Consider the following 12,174-nt stretch of genomic DNA (forward strand, 5'->3'; position numbering starts at 1 on the left):
GGTGGCTTTGATTAGTACAAGCATTACACCCATCCCTTTTTTGTTTCCTCTGTGCAACACATTATGACCACAGGTATGCCAGTTGCAGCTCCTGTGTTCCCTGGTCAACTTGAACCAAGCTGCACCCTATTGACAAGGCCCAAATAGGCCGCACCTGGTCTAGGGCTGCTTGGTTTTCGATTTAGAATGAACTTGGCCTAGCACTTCAGGCTGGACTGTTCCTAATCAAGGAGGACCAGGGCAAATTTGCAAACCGCTGGTTCCTGTCAGAATCGGCATCATGGGCAAAACTTGGCCATACGTAATTATCAGTGGCTTTGAATATTTCAAGCATTCCACCAACCATTTTTTTTTCTCCAAACTCAGCAGTCTCCATAAACAGTTTGTATGAATGTCTTGGCAGATTAAGTGCTTGATATAGAGTTTGGTGAATGGATACTCCGTCACCAATGTGTCATATATAGCATGTGCATTATTACAAATACATTATATCTTAATGCACTTGTACGTTGGATTGGATATCCGTCACGTTTTTCACCGAGTACTTGTCCTCCAGTCTCTAAACTGGCCCAAAGACTGGAAATGATGCTATAGGCATCTGCCAAGTACTTTCCGCGTTGTTGTTGATCAGGTCAGTTATACCCTTGAATCACGTTTAGGCACAGCAATCTAACTCAGTACTACACTAATTGTGCTAGAGGATGCAGTAGTCAACCAGCCTAATTTTGACATAGTTAAGAATTAACAAATTAAGTTCAGATAAAAGAATTTATGTAAATAGCAAATAAAAATATTTTAAATAAGTTAATTCTTTTCAATTAAAGTCAACAGCCCTATAGGCAGGTTTTCCTATAGAGGTTGTAGGTCCATAGGATAGCGTGGCAGACCAGGCACTGTGGGTCATCAATTACAGCTTACAATGCTCAATCCACAGGGGAAAAAGCCTTTACAATGCATCATTTACCACGCAATACCATTACCACAAAATGTCTTTACCACGTATTGCCTTTACCATGCATGTTTTTACCACATATATATATATATATATATATATCAAAAAGCAAAGGTTTCCCCAATGAAGCCTTCGCACCCAAAGGAGTTAACACACACATGCCCCAGGCTGCAGTTGGTACGGCACTCCTCTCGTGCTGTCAATTAAAAGCCAAACGTGTTTCGGGTCTCTCAGTACCCTTGTTCACTGACAACATACTGATTAAGCCAGTTTCCAGTGTCAGCCGCCAACTCCATTGGCTGCCCATAAAAAGCAGAACTAAATTTAAGGTGCTATGCATTGCTTATAAAGCAGTTCATGGCATAGGGCCGGAATATCTAAAAAAAGGTCTGCGAGCATATGCACCCAGCAGAGCCTTACGCTCGGCAGCCGCCAACCTTCACATCAAGAACAAACAAAGTTAACTGGGGCGACAGAAGATTTGTTGTGGCAACGGCTAAACTTTGGAACCTGCTCCCCATACATATTAAGACCAGTCCAACACTATTATCTTTTAGGAAACAAGTGAAAACTTGGCTATTCGAGCAATAGAAGCCCCCTGCTATCCTTATAGTCCATAGCGCCGAGACACCCTTGGGTATTTGCGCCCTCTATAAATTGTTAAAATAAATAAATAAATAAACAATTGTGCACAGACTTCACAAAATGCTTCCAAACATTCTTTTGTTAATTACACAAGTCCCGCCCCAGTGGGCGTCCCTGTGGCTTCTGGATACAGTAGTCCGTATGTTACACGCCATGCTTGTAGTTTGTTTAAACCCCAGTGGGGGTTTCGTGATTTCCGTTAAAATGTTCAAAGCGCAATTGCATTAAAGGTTATTCAATCTTCCTCCGGAGGTGAAAGCGCTGATCAGGCTTACTGTAGTGCATGCCAATATTTACCTAGGGCTCCGGCCCCCTTCGTTCCTGTACCAAGCTCGAGGTTTGCGAGCATTGACGATCCGCCACCGGTGGCGGGAAGGCTTTGCGGCTGGACATTATATATAATGAATTAGATTAAGGATATTTTAAGGGCTCAGGATTGGGTAACAGTAGAGGGTGGTAGGCGTGATTTTAGGGTTTAGGTGTGGGTTAAGGTATTGGGTGGTAAGGGTGTTGTTAGGGTTTAGTGGTGGGTACGAGTATTGGGTGGTAAGGATATTTTGAGGGTCGGTAGGGGTGTTGGGAGGAAATGGTGTTTTGACGGTTTAGGGCTGTGCCAGGGTATTGGGTGTTAAGGAGATTTTTTAGGGTTTGGTGGTGGGTAAGGGTATCGGGGGCTAATTAAATTGTTTGTGGTTTACTGTGTGAGGGTTGTTCAGTGGTAAGGGTCTTTTTAGGGTTTAGGGGTGGGTAGGGGTATAAGGCAGCAGTGGAGGCTGCCACCGAAAAGTATGAGTGGGGCAGGGGGATGGGGAGGGTAGAAATATCAATAAAGTTGCTTACCTGGCTGACAGCAGCCGCCTCCCTTCGAGCTCTGTCCTCTTCTTGTTCCTGCCGGAAGCAGGAAGCACACGCAGGCTTCCCTAAGCCTATCACAGCGCTGCTGTCACCATGACAGCAGCCTTGTGATTTGTCTCAGAGCCGTGGTCCGGCGCTCAGATGGGGACTATGAACTTGTGTATGTTCTCCACAAATGGCTGTACAATACAGTCATTGGAGAACATACAAAGTGTGCATGACTGTTTGGCTGAGTCAAGACGGCCGTCCAAACAGTCATGCGCACTTAACTGCCCCAATCACTCCTACCATGCTGCCTATGACTACAGCCTAGCCCCGCCCCACAAACCTCCCTCAGTAAGGAAAACAACAATTATAATAACGGTGGCTTATTTTCATTTTATTTTTCCACTGCTCGAAGAGCAGTGGGGCCGCGCTCCTCCGGGCGGTAAGGGTGTTTTTAGGGTTTAAGGGTGGGTTGTAGTATTGAGTGGTATGGGTATTTTTAGGGTTTAGTGGTGGGTAAGGGTATTGGGTGGTAAGCGTGTTTAGGGCTTAGGGGTGGGTGAGGCTATTGAGTGGTAAAGGTGTTTTTAGGGTTTAGGAGTGGTGGTGCTATTGTGTGGTACGGGTATATTTAGGGTTAGGTGTGGTTGAGTTTAGAGGTCAATAAGGGAATATATACATACACACAGCCACTCACATATTATATGTTAAAAGTAGTATTAACGATTAGTAGTACACTGATTAAACGTTTCTAGTAGCTTAGTATGTATGTTTAACACTCATAAATTCTTAGGAAACACTTACACTCACTGCATGATGCCATCAGTGATGTCATTTGAGATTGTCGTGTATTTCTATAGGTTCTGAATCAGTCCCCCTATTCCTGACCCTATTCTGGTTAAACTAACTATCAAGTTAACTAACAGTCAGCCCATGAGGCATGAAAACCCCCATGATGCAGATACCGTTATCTGACGCAGTCACACTACGGCACAGGAACGTGTTATCTGATTAGGTCATAACGCTTGAGATCTAATTAGACAAGCGACATTCCTCCAGCCCCTGATAAGGCATACGACGTTCTCATAACAAATCAAACCTATGACAACCTGGATAATCCGTGCGGCCATTGTTTTGATTTCACAGAGAACTTTAGTAAAGAATGTGCTAACGAGCAAGTCGTATGACATCTTTATTGACGTATCTATGTCCATCCTTACGTCAATCTCGGCACCTTTAAGGTATAAATATTGCCGACCTTGCCCTATGCAAACACACGCGTGGTGACAAGACGGAGCAGCCACACTTGCCGAAGCCGAGAGCAGAAGCAGACCCCGCTGGCAGCAGCCCCGCCTTCCTGACGCGCTGAGAGACGCGCTGCTATCTCAAGCCGAGAGACCCAGCACCGGCGCTTCCGGGTAGCCCTCGCAGGCAGCCTGGAATATCGAGAGCAGAGAAAGAGATACCATTCCTCATTCATCCTAAATTCCAGGTACAGAACTGAATAACCCCTCACAGAGAATTCTTTAGTTATTCACTTGACAAAAACAAACTTAACTTAAACTGTAACCTTCTATTCCCGCCCACGCATTAGACTTAGGTCAGGTACACGGGGTAGGCGTATTTAGAAACACCAGTTGAGTACGTTTAGTCAAACGTATATGTGTATGTAAATATATTTTAATCATTTTAAACATCATATGGCTCAGAAACCATATCAATGTTTTTACAGTATTATTTTATACTATTGCTTTTAATGTATGCACTTTACTTAACTATAAGTATTGCAATAATATCGATCCATTTCTCATGTATGAGAAAAGAGACTGATCAATAAATAACACCTTTTTATTGAACACGCCTGTCTCTTCCTTTTCTCTACATTCTGATGAGACTAAGAATGCACGTACTGACTGAGTAAAATAATTGCCTTGTGCTCACACGACTCTTGAGATTGACTCTTGATTAGGGGAGAGCAAAGTTGTCATGTTCTATGGTTGTCAGAAACTAAATCCCTTCTTGTCTAATCAGGGAAGTTAATCCTTCCTTGAACATTCGAGAAAGTTTCTAGCGAACTCTGAGCTTAGCTGGCAAACCCAAAAATTAAGTCTAGTATCGACAGTAGTAGACCTAGTTAACGTCTGGCCTAGGCCTTTACTGCTGTAGGTACTATTCCAATGCGCAGAGCCTATTGGGAAAATAGGAGCTACACTACATGGCGCCCAACGCGTTTGGAAAGGGCGATAAAACTAACGTAAGACATTTAGAGTAACTCAGTCGTGCTTTCTCACTCAGACCCCTTTTCCCAAATACTCCAAAGACGTCTGGAGTGGGTGAAAGGTTATATCCTCCAAAACCTCGCAGGAGGGAACTCCTATGTATGGTTCTTGGTCAAGTCAACGTTGAAGGATAAAAACAGTTCCAAAAATATTGTGCATCTAATCTCTGTTTCCATAAAGAAACCTGATCTGCAAATAAACATAATACCATCCTGTCTGTAAAATGGCAGAGAGTGATGACGAAAGAGAGGCAGTTAGATTAGCAACTGAACTCGCAGATGCTGATGCTACCATGCAAGCAGCAGACCCGAATATAACACTCATTCCGGTCATTAAAAGGAGATCTATAACCTTAAAACTTATAGAAAATGGACTGACACCTAGAGGTGGCACAGTCATATTCGTAATCGAGGCACACGAATATCGGCAGACAGAGGTATACTATTCATGGATACATTTTCCAGCAGCCAATGCTGTAACAAAGTACTTCCACTATTACAAAGTAGAGGAACCTCCTGAAACATACACTCCTTTCGAGGAGGTGGAAGTACCACTCAAATTCCAAGAGCATTTGCTCTTATTTGATGGCGCCCTAAAACATAACAATCACATTACAAGGCTCGGTCCTTTAGGAAGACCAGGAGCAACGTGGCCGGTTTTAGCCGGATACACACCACATCCAGACATCGAGAGAATGCCTGGAGCAGAGCTGTTAATACAGCTAAAACAACTACTAAAACTTCATAGACAATTAGTTCAGTATGTAATGCGGACTTCAACAATTCAGCCAGCGATTAAACTTCCACAGCTGACCCCTCACCAAGGGAACACAAATAAAATTACACCACAGAACATCCAATCCTGCCTAGGTAAAGTTCCAGCTAAACGAGAACAAATACCATTCTGGTTGGCACAGAAAATCACCCAAATAGAGGCGGTGTTTCCTGACACCACCCCATTAGAAAAACACAGGATTCTGACTATATGTCTCCCAATGGGAATCGCACCACACATTGAGGACTGTGACACTTGGGGTACAGTCTTTGCTTCCATCTACACAAAAACGCACGGTGTCCCATCCATTTCGGTGATACCAGATGTGCTAAAACAAATTCAAGATGAATACGGTCCAGAACCTGCTTTAACTCTTGGTATGAAATTACTGAAAGACTTCAAGCAGGTCTCGGCTATATTACTAGCCAACATAAAAGGTGAAGCAGCAAACGTGGCGATCCGCCAGAGGTTAAAAGAGACAGATATAGCAGACCAACCAGCTTAAATCGCCAGAATCATAGAAAAATCCTATGAAGAACTAGGCAGAGATAGTCTAGGTGGAATACCAGTAAAACCGCAACTAACTACAAGTCCAGAAAAAATATTTTTTAATACTAATAATTCACCAAAAAAGAACTGGGATGGAAACAAACAATCCAATCCTAAAGAAAAGAAATTCCAGCCCCGAGGAAGGTCTCCTAGGCGAAGAGAGAAATCTCCAAACCTAAGACAGAGGTCACCGCAGAGTGACCCCTCTGGGAATAGATATAACCTTAGAAATAGGGATAATATTAAAAAACCTGATAGATATCAAGACATTGATACACGTCCCTCTCAATCTTTTCAGAATTCCTCGCAGAAATCGGAAAGAAGAGGACGGTCAGAAGAGCACGCCAAGTCCAAAGACAAGGAACCTGCTCAGCTAAAAAAGAAATTACAATTTCCAAAAAAGAAGGTAGCCAGTATCAAGGTAGTTAACAATGCCGAGAATACTGAGGACACAACTGAAAAACGGAGAGTGGGCTCAGACAATGCTAGACAGCGCAGCAGAGGTGAGCATAGCTCGCAAAGTCCTTATGAATCATCTGGAGACAGTGGACACGAATGAATACCTTCAAGTGGAAACTGCAGACACCAGAGTTAGCAAGCCCCACAAGATATACGAGATAACATTACGTATAGAGGGAGATAAGACTAGGAAAATTAGGGGACTATTTTGGGATAACCTGTCCAAAGGCTATGACATCCTTCTAGCTGAAAAAGACTGGCCACCAGAGTTTGTCAGGGAGTGCCCTCATGGCGAAGAAGTAATTATGCCTGCCTTCTCGAATCAAATACCGATTCATAGAAAATACACACTTGCTAGAAAGTGGGCAGTGGCCTTAGCACCTGCTTTATATAAAAATCATGTAGGATGGGATGTGGATTCTCCTCCTCACAAAATCCAGTTAAAATCACAACAAACTGCACAAAGGCAGTACCCAATTAACAAGAAGCTAAAAAACAAGTAAATGAAATACTAGATCAGCTAGAATACCAGGGGGTGATTGAAACTTGCACCTCACAAATGAACAATCCTTTGTTTCCGGTCTCCAAACCAGACAATTCATATCGTCTAGTTTTGGATTACCGACACCTTAACACATGTTGCAAAACTTTTGCAGTGCAAAACTCACACAGTGCTGCACTAATGAATAACATAGTGCGCAAAAAATACAAAACAACCCTGGACATCTCCAATGGATTCTTTTGTCAAAACATAGCACCGGAGAGCAGATATTTAACTGCATTCTCAGTAAATGGCACTCAAAAACAATTCTGTCGGTTAGCCCAGGGGTACAAGAACAGCCCGGGGGTATTCTCAGCGAGAGTAACAGAATTACTACAACTATATGATGATGAAGCATTATCTTATGTCGATGACATTTACTTAACAGATGATGACTTGGAGACTCACTTGAAAAGGGTGAACACCATAATACTTGGGTTCGCTGCAGAGGGTTACAAATTCAACTTTAAAAAATCCAGAATTGCCCATCTGACAGTCTTGTACGTAGGATATGAATTATCAAGCATAGCATGGTTGACAATTTTCTAAAAATCTAAAATATGAAAAGACGTATCCTCTGCCAATCGACATTCTGCCTCTACGACATTACGCCTGTGTAATCTATACAGACGGACATGCTCAACCCTCCGTTTGGGGAGAACAAGCATACAACCCCACATGTGAGATTACAAAAGAAGTGTGGCGCGGAGGTATATTAAAACCTCTATTAACAAAATCACACTCAGTAGAAACTAATTCAGAACAACAAACTGAAATAATAGCATTGAAAATGGCGCTAGATAATGCGGATCGCGAATTCCCGACACTTATAGTGTCAGATTCATATTACTGCGTCAAATCATATAACAACGATTTGCAGACATGGATTCAGAACGGTTACAAAGATGACACAGATGCACCAATAAAGCAGAAACTGCTCTGGGAACAAGTAGCTCTTTTGAAAAAAGAACTACCAAAGACTCACGTGACTCACTCACTGAGTCATCAGCGTGATGGCGTTCACGTTGTGGGGAATTCATTGGCTGAAGCAGCCGCAGCGGCAGCCACTAAACCGGCTCCCGTAGATCGAAAAAAGCGTACATTAAAATACATTGACGGTGAAACAATGCTGGCAGTGAAAACGTCATCAAAAGGCGACTGCTCAGCGTTACCGATCAACTATCCACTCAATTATACATACATAATCGATGCAAACTCCGTCCCTTTTGCTCGAATCCCTGGAGTGGGGGATAGAGTGATTCCAAACATGGACAGGAGAAGCTTGTTAATCGCAGACGCACATATGGGTGAGGGTCTTAGACACCTCAAACTAAAAGATTCTCTGGAAGATTTACAATCACGGTACTGGTGGCCAGGCATGAGCCTACATCATACCATGTTTGTAAAAAACTGCCCAAACTGCAACAGAAATCGCAGTGGGGAGAGAAAAAATAAAATACGGTGGAATCTGACTGCAGATAATATCACCAGTAAAAAGAATGGCTTGCGATTAACATATACAGGCTAGTTTCCACTTATAATGTAGATCCACAGCACTCGGCTGACGTCCGGACTGTTATACAAAGATTCGCGAGTCTAAATGGCATATACGCTAAGAGCATGCTACGTTCGACCATTGTTTTCACTCAGGCAATCCAGCCTGGGGGGGAAAACATGGCCAAATGAGCACAGCCCAGCGGGAATCTTATCACTTCCTTCCTGAGGGTACGGGATGGTGTAAAGAAAAAACCAAGGCAGAAAGCAATCTATAATAGAAAGGATATTAGGTTCGGGAGCTGGGTGGGTCAAACATCTAATAAGTGTCCAACGTAGTCTAAATAACTTGCCAAGAAATTCTCTGAAGGGATTCAGTCCGTACGAATTATTATTCGGAACTAGGATGTTGATCTCTGACCTTGATAGTCAGACTTCAGTGGTAATAGAAAAAACCTTTGATGTCAAAGACCGTTTGGCTATTTTGCAGGACTTAAACAAAACAAGAAAAGACCTGAGCAACATACAGTTGAAACAACAGCCAACAACCACTGAAGAATCACCACCTGTCCCAGCAAGACCTGTCTGGATTCCAAAAGTCGGGGATCTAGTCAGAGAGAAGATCACGGTAAAGAAGGAATTTGGGCCTTCTTACAGAAAAGCAGTTCCTGTCTTGTCTGTCAACGGGACAAGATCAGTTGTACTACCGCCACTTGCTGGAAAAAAGGAGAACCGAGTTGTATCCATCGACCTGGTAAAACCACAATTTGTGGCCGATAACAAACAGTAGGCCAAGTGGACTCCCAATAAGTAGCAGAACACCAAGGTTTGCTACCAGTACAGAGGTCCTAACAAAAAGGCTCATCACATTCGAAACGCCTACAGAAGAACAACAAGGACTATGCAACAATGCAAGAGAACTAAGACCTCTGAAAACCCAAATAAAAACATTTAGCAGAGACACACCAATCTACAATGAAGTACCAAGTGACAATGCAAGAAACTAAAATCCTGAAGCAATTGGAACAATTGACAGAACTGCATCCGGGTACTTCATCAACTTCGATGATTCCTCTGACGGCTTCAGTGAATCAAAGACACAGCCATCATCAAAATCCTTTAAAGACAAAGCTAAGGAACTTTTGAAACAACTGAAAGAAACATATCTGGTTTCTCCATGGATTGAATTTTGGGTGGGTTTTGGTGCATTTATCCTCATACTTTGGCTCATCATGGTATTTACTTTGGGACGCTTCATTGAGGGAAAATATGCTAAAATGGACACAGCAAGTCAGAACATCAACTTGGTCCTCAAACCACACACATCTTCACACGTCGAGAAAAGAGAACTTTCTTCAGCCAACTTCACAGCCAATCCTATACCTGGTGGGGTAGCCTGGGACAACACTGACTATGAAATTTATGGTCCGGTCGAGATCCTGAAATATCCACACCAAATCAAGATCTCCTTGAGTGACTTTGCAAAACCAAACTCATTTGCTGATGATTGGGACTTCGAAAGTATTAACAACATGATGTCTGACTTAGTAATGTCTGCTAAATTTACAAAACATGATTATTTGCAAGGTTCTACAAATTATGATAGTATGTATTGCTATAACCATTATGGTAACCATTTCTTGCATAAATCTGCACAACCTAGAAATGTTTTAAATTATAATCAATGGGAACATTGTGCTACACCTCCAAAAGGGAGCTCTAGAACCGTTTATGACAAATATTCATATTTCTCAGGTTTTAACACAAGTAATGCTGAAACATTTTATTTTAAATTGTCAAACAAGACAGGGATGAAAACCATGATAACCAACACAAAATTGATATATTCAGATTCATTCTTTGAAAAAATGAATACTTTTGGATTTGATTATTGGGACAAAAATGTTGATTTGAAAAGTGTTTGGGGTACAAAAGATTGGCAAGTACAGGGTTTAGAAGCTTTCTTTAGAGCCTGCATGATCCCAGAACAAATGATATTTTTAAATGACACTGTTCAACAAACCACCTGTCTTGGCTTAGCCAAAATCAAAGATTTAAATAACCCGTCTATTCCAAAGCCAACACGGTTTAGCAACACTTCTAAAGATGAAGAGATAGACGTAAACCATATATTAAACCAAAACAGAACACATCCTGATTGGAAACAATGGTTGATCTGGCCCACAGATACAAATAACTGTCAAGATAGATTCCTGAATAAAACCCAGGGTTTTAAAATGACCAGGCCAGACCCTAGATATCCCCAAAGACATCACCCAGGGATAATAACAACCTACAGTGTGGGCAAATTATGCCTTCAATGGCTACAAACTTCCACACTGCCTGAAATTAAGCAACACCTTACTTTACTTACTGATGGTGCTGACTTGCGTGATTTCATAATGGGACCACGCAAACAGCGTCAAAAGCGTTTCATAGCAGCCTCTGTATATGCAGCATACAATGAGGCCTGGAAGGTTACTCAAATTGAAACAGCAGAAAGAATACGGGAAATTGACCGTATTCATTTGGAAAAATCACTGTCTGTAGTGGACAATGGGTTAATGACTCTGTCCTCCAGAATTTTTTCATTGGACAGCATTGTGTCTTCAGCAATCGATATATTATCGCAAGACTTACTGTTATTACAACATGGTCAGTCACAATTGCGTTCCATTGTACAGCCTGGCTGGACGTTACAAAATCTGCGTTCAGGCTATGTGCCTTGGCGTTTAATCAACACAACGTCACTATTCCAAATCTTTAACCTTACTGATAGACAAATCGGTATGGCGCAAAAGGGTGCTGATTATACAATCTTGAGCATTGAAAAACTAGAAAGATTACCAATGACAATGTCAGAACGACCTGTCAGTGAATGGATAATCCACGGAATCATAAATATTCCAATCTCAACCTTCAGGTTTCAATACTGCCAAAAATATATACAGGCTGGCATGTACGAGAAATTGGGAAAGGGGTACCTTAAAACAACTTGGAACCTGCCCTATTCACATGCATGTGTCAGTAATAAAGGACAGAAAGTGTTTCTTAGTGGCAACAATTGTGCTATGTCACTAAGCGGCACGCTTCTGTGTAACGGTATTAGTTTGCACGGAGCCTGTGAAGGGAATTCATACAACCTTTCATGTCACCAGCAAGGCGCACCTGCAACTGAAATAGAACCATTCTTTCAAAGACTCTATAATGGGAGTTACATTCTTATTGTAGACCGCAGATGTTGTAGTCTTATGCCCGGGACTCCTTATCTAGTAACTACAACGGCGAAGGTCAAGTGCTGTGGACGTTCTTTGTTCCCCAGCTCCTTTCCAGACAGGGAGGCAAGGGCATGGCCCGATTTGAATATTACTTCTATTCGAATAGATACTTTAAGCAGAATGAAAACAGTGCTTCTTCAGACGCCTACAAGGCTCACGTCATCAAAAGAAACGTATGATCTACAAGTCGCAAGGACGACTGCAGAGATACATACATTATTATCAACTAATTCCCCCGTACATTTCGCGGAAATCCTGAGCGAAATCTTAAATATTTCTGATACCAATGGGATCTCAGGGGTATTTAAGACAGTATTTTCGATGGCATTAACACCATTCAAAGCCATACTGGGTATTTTTCCA

The sequence above is a fragment of the Lissotriton helveticus genome, chromosome 12 (genome assembly GCF_964261635.1).
Source record: "Lissotriton helveticus chromosome 12, aLisHel1.1, whole genome shotgun sequence".
In the NCBI taxonomy this organism is placed as follows: domain Eukaryota; kingdom Metazoa; phylum Chordata; class Amphibia; order Caudata; family Salamandridae; genus Lissotriton; species Lissotriton helveticus.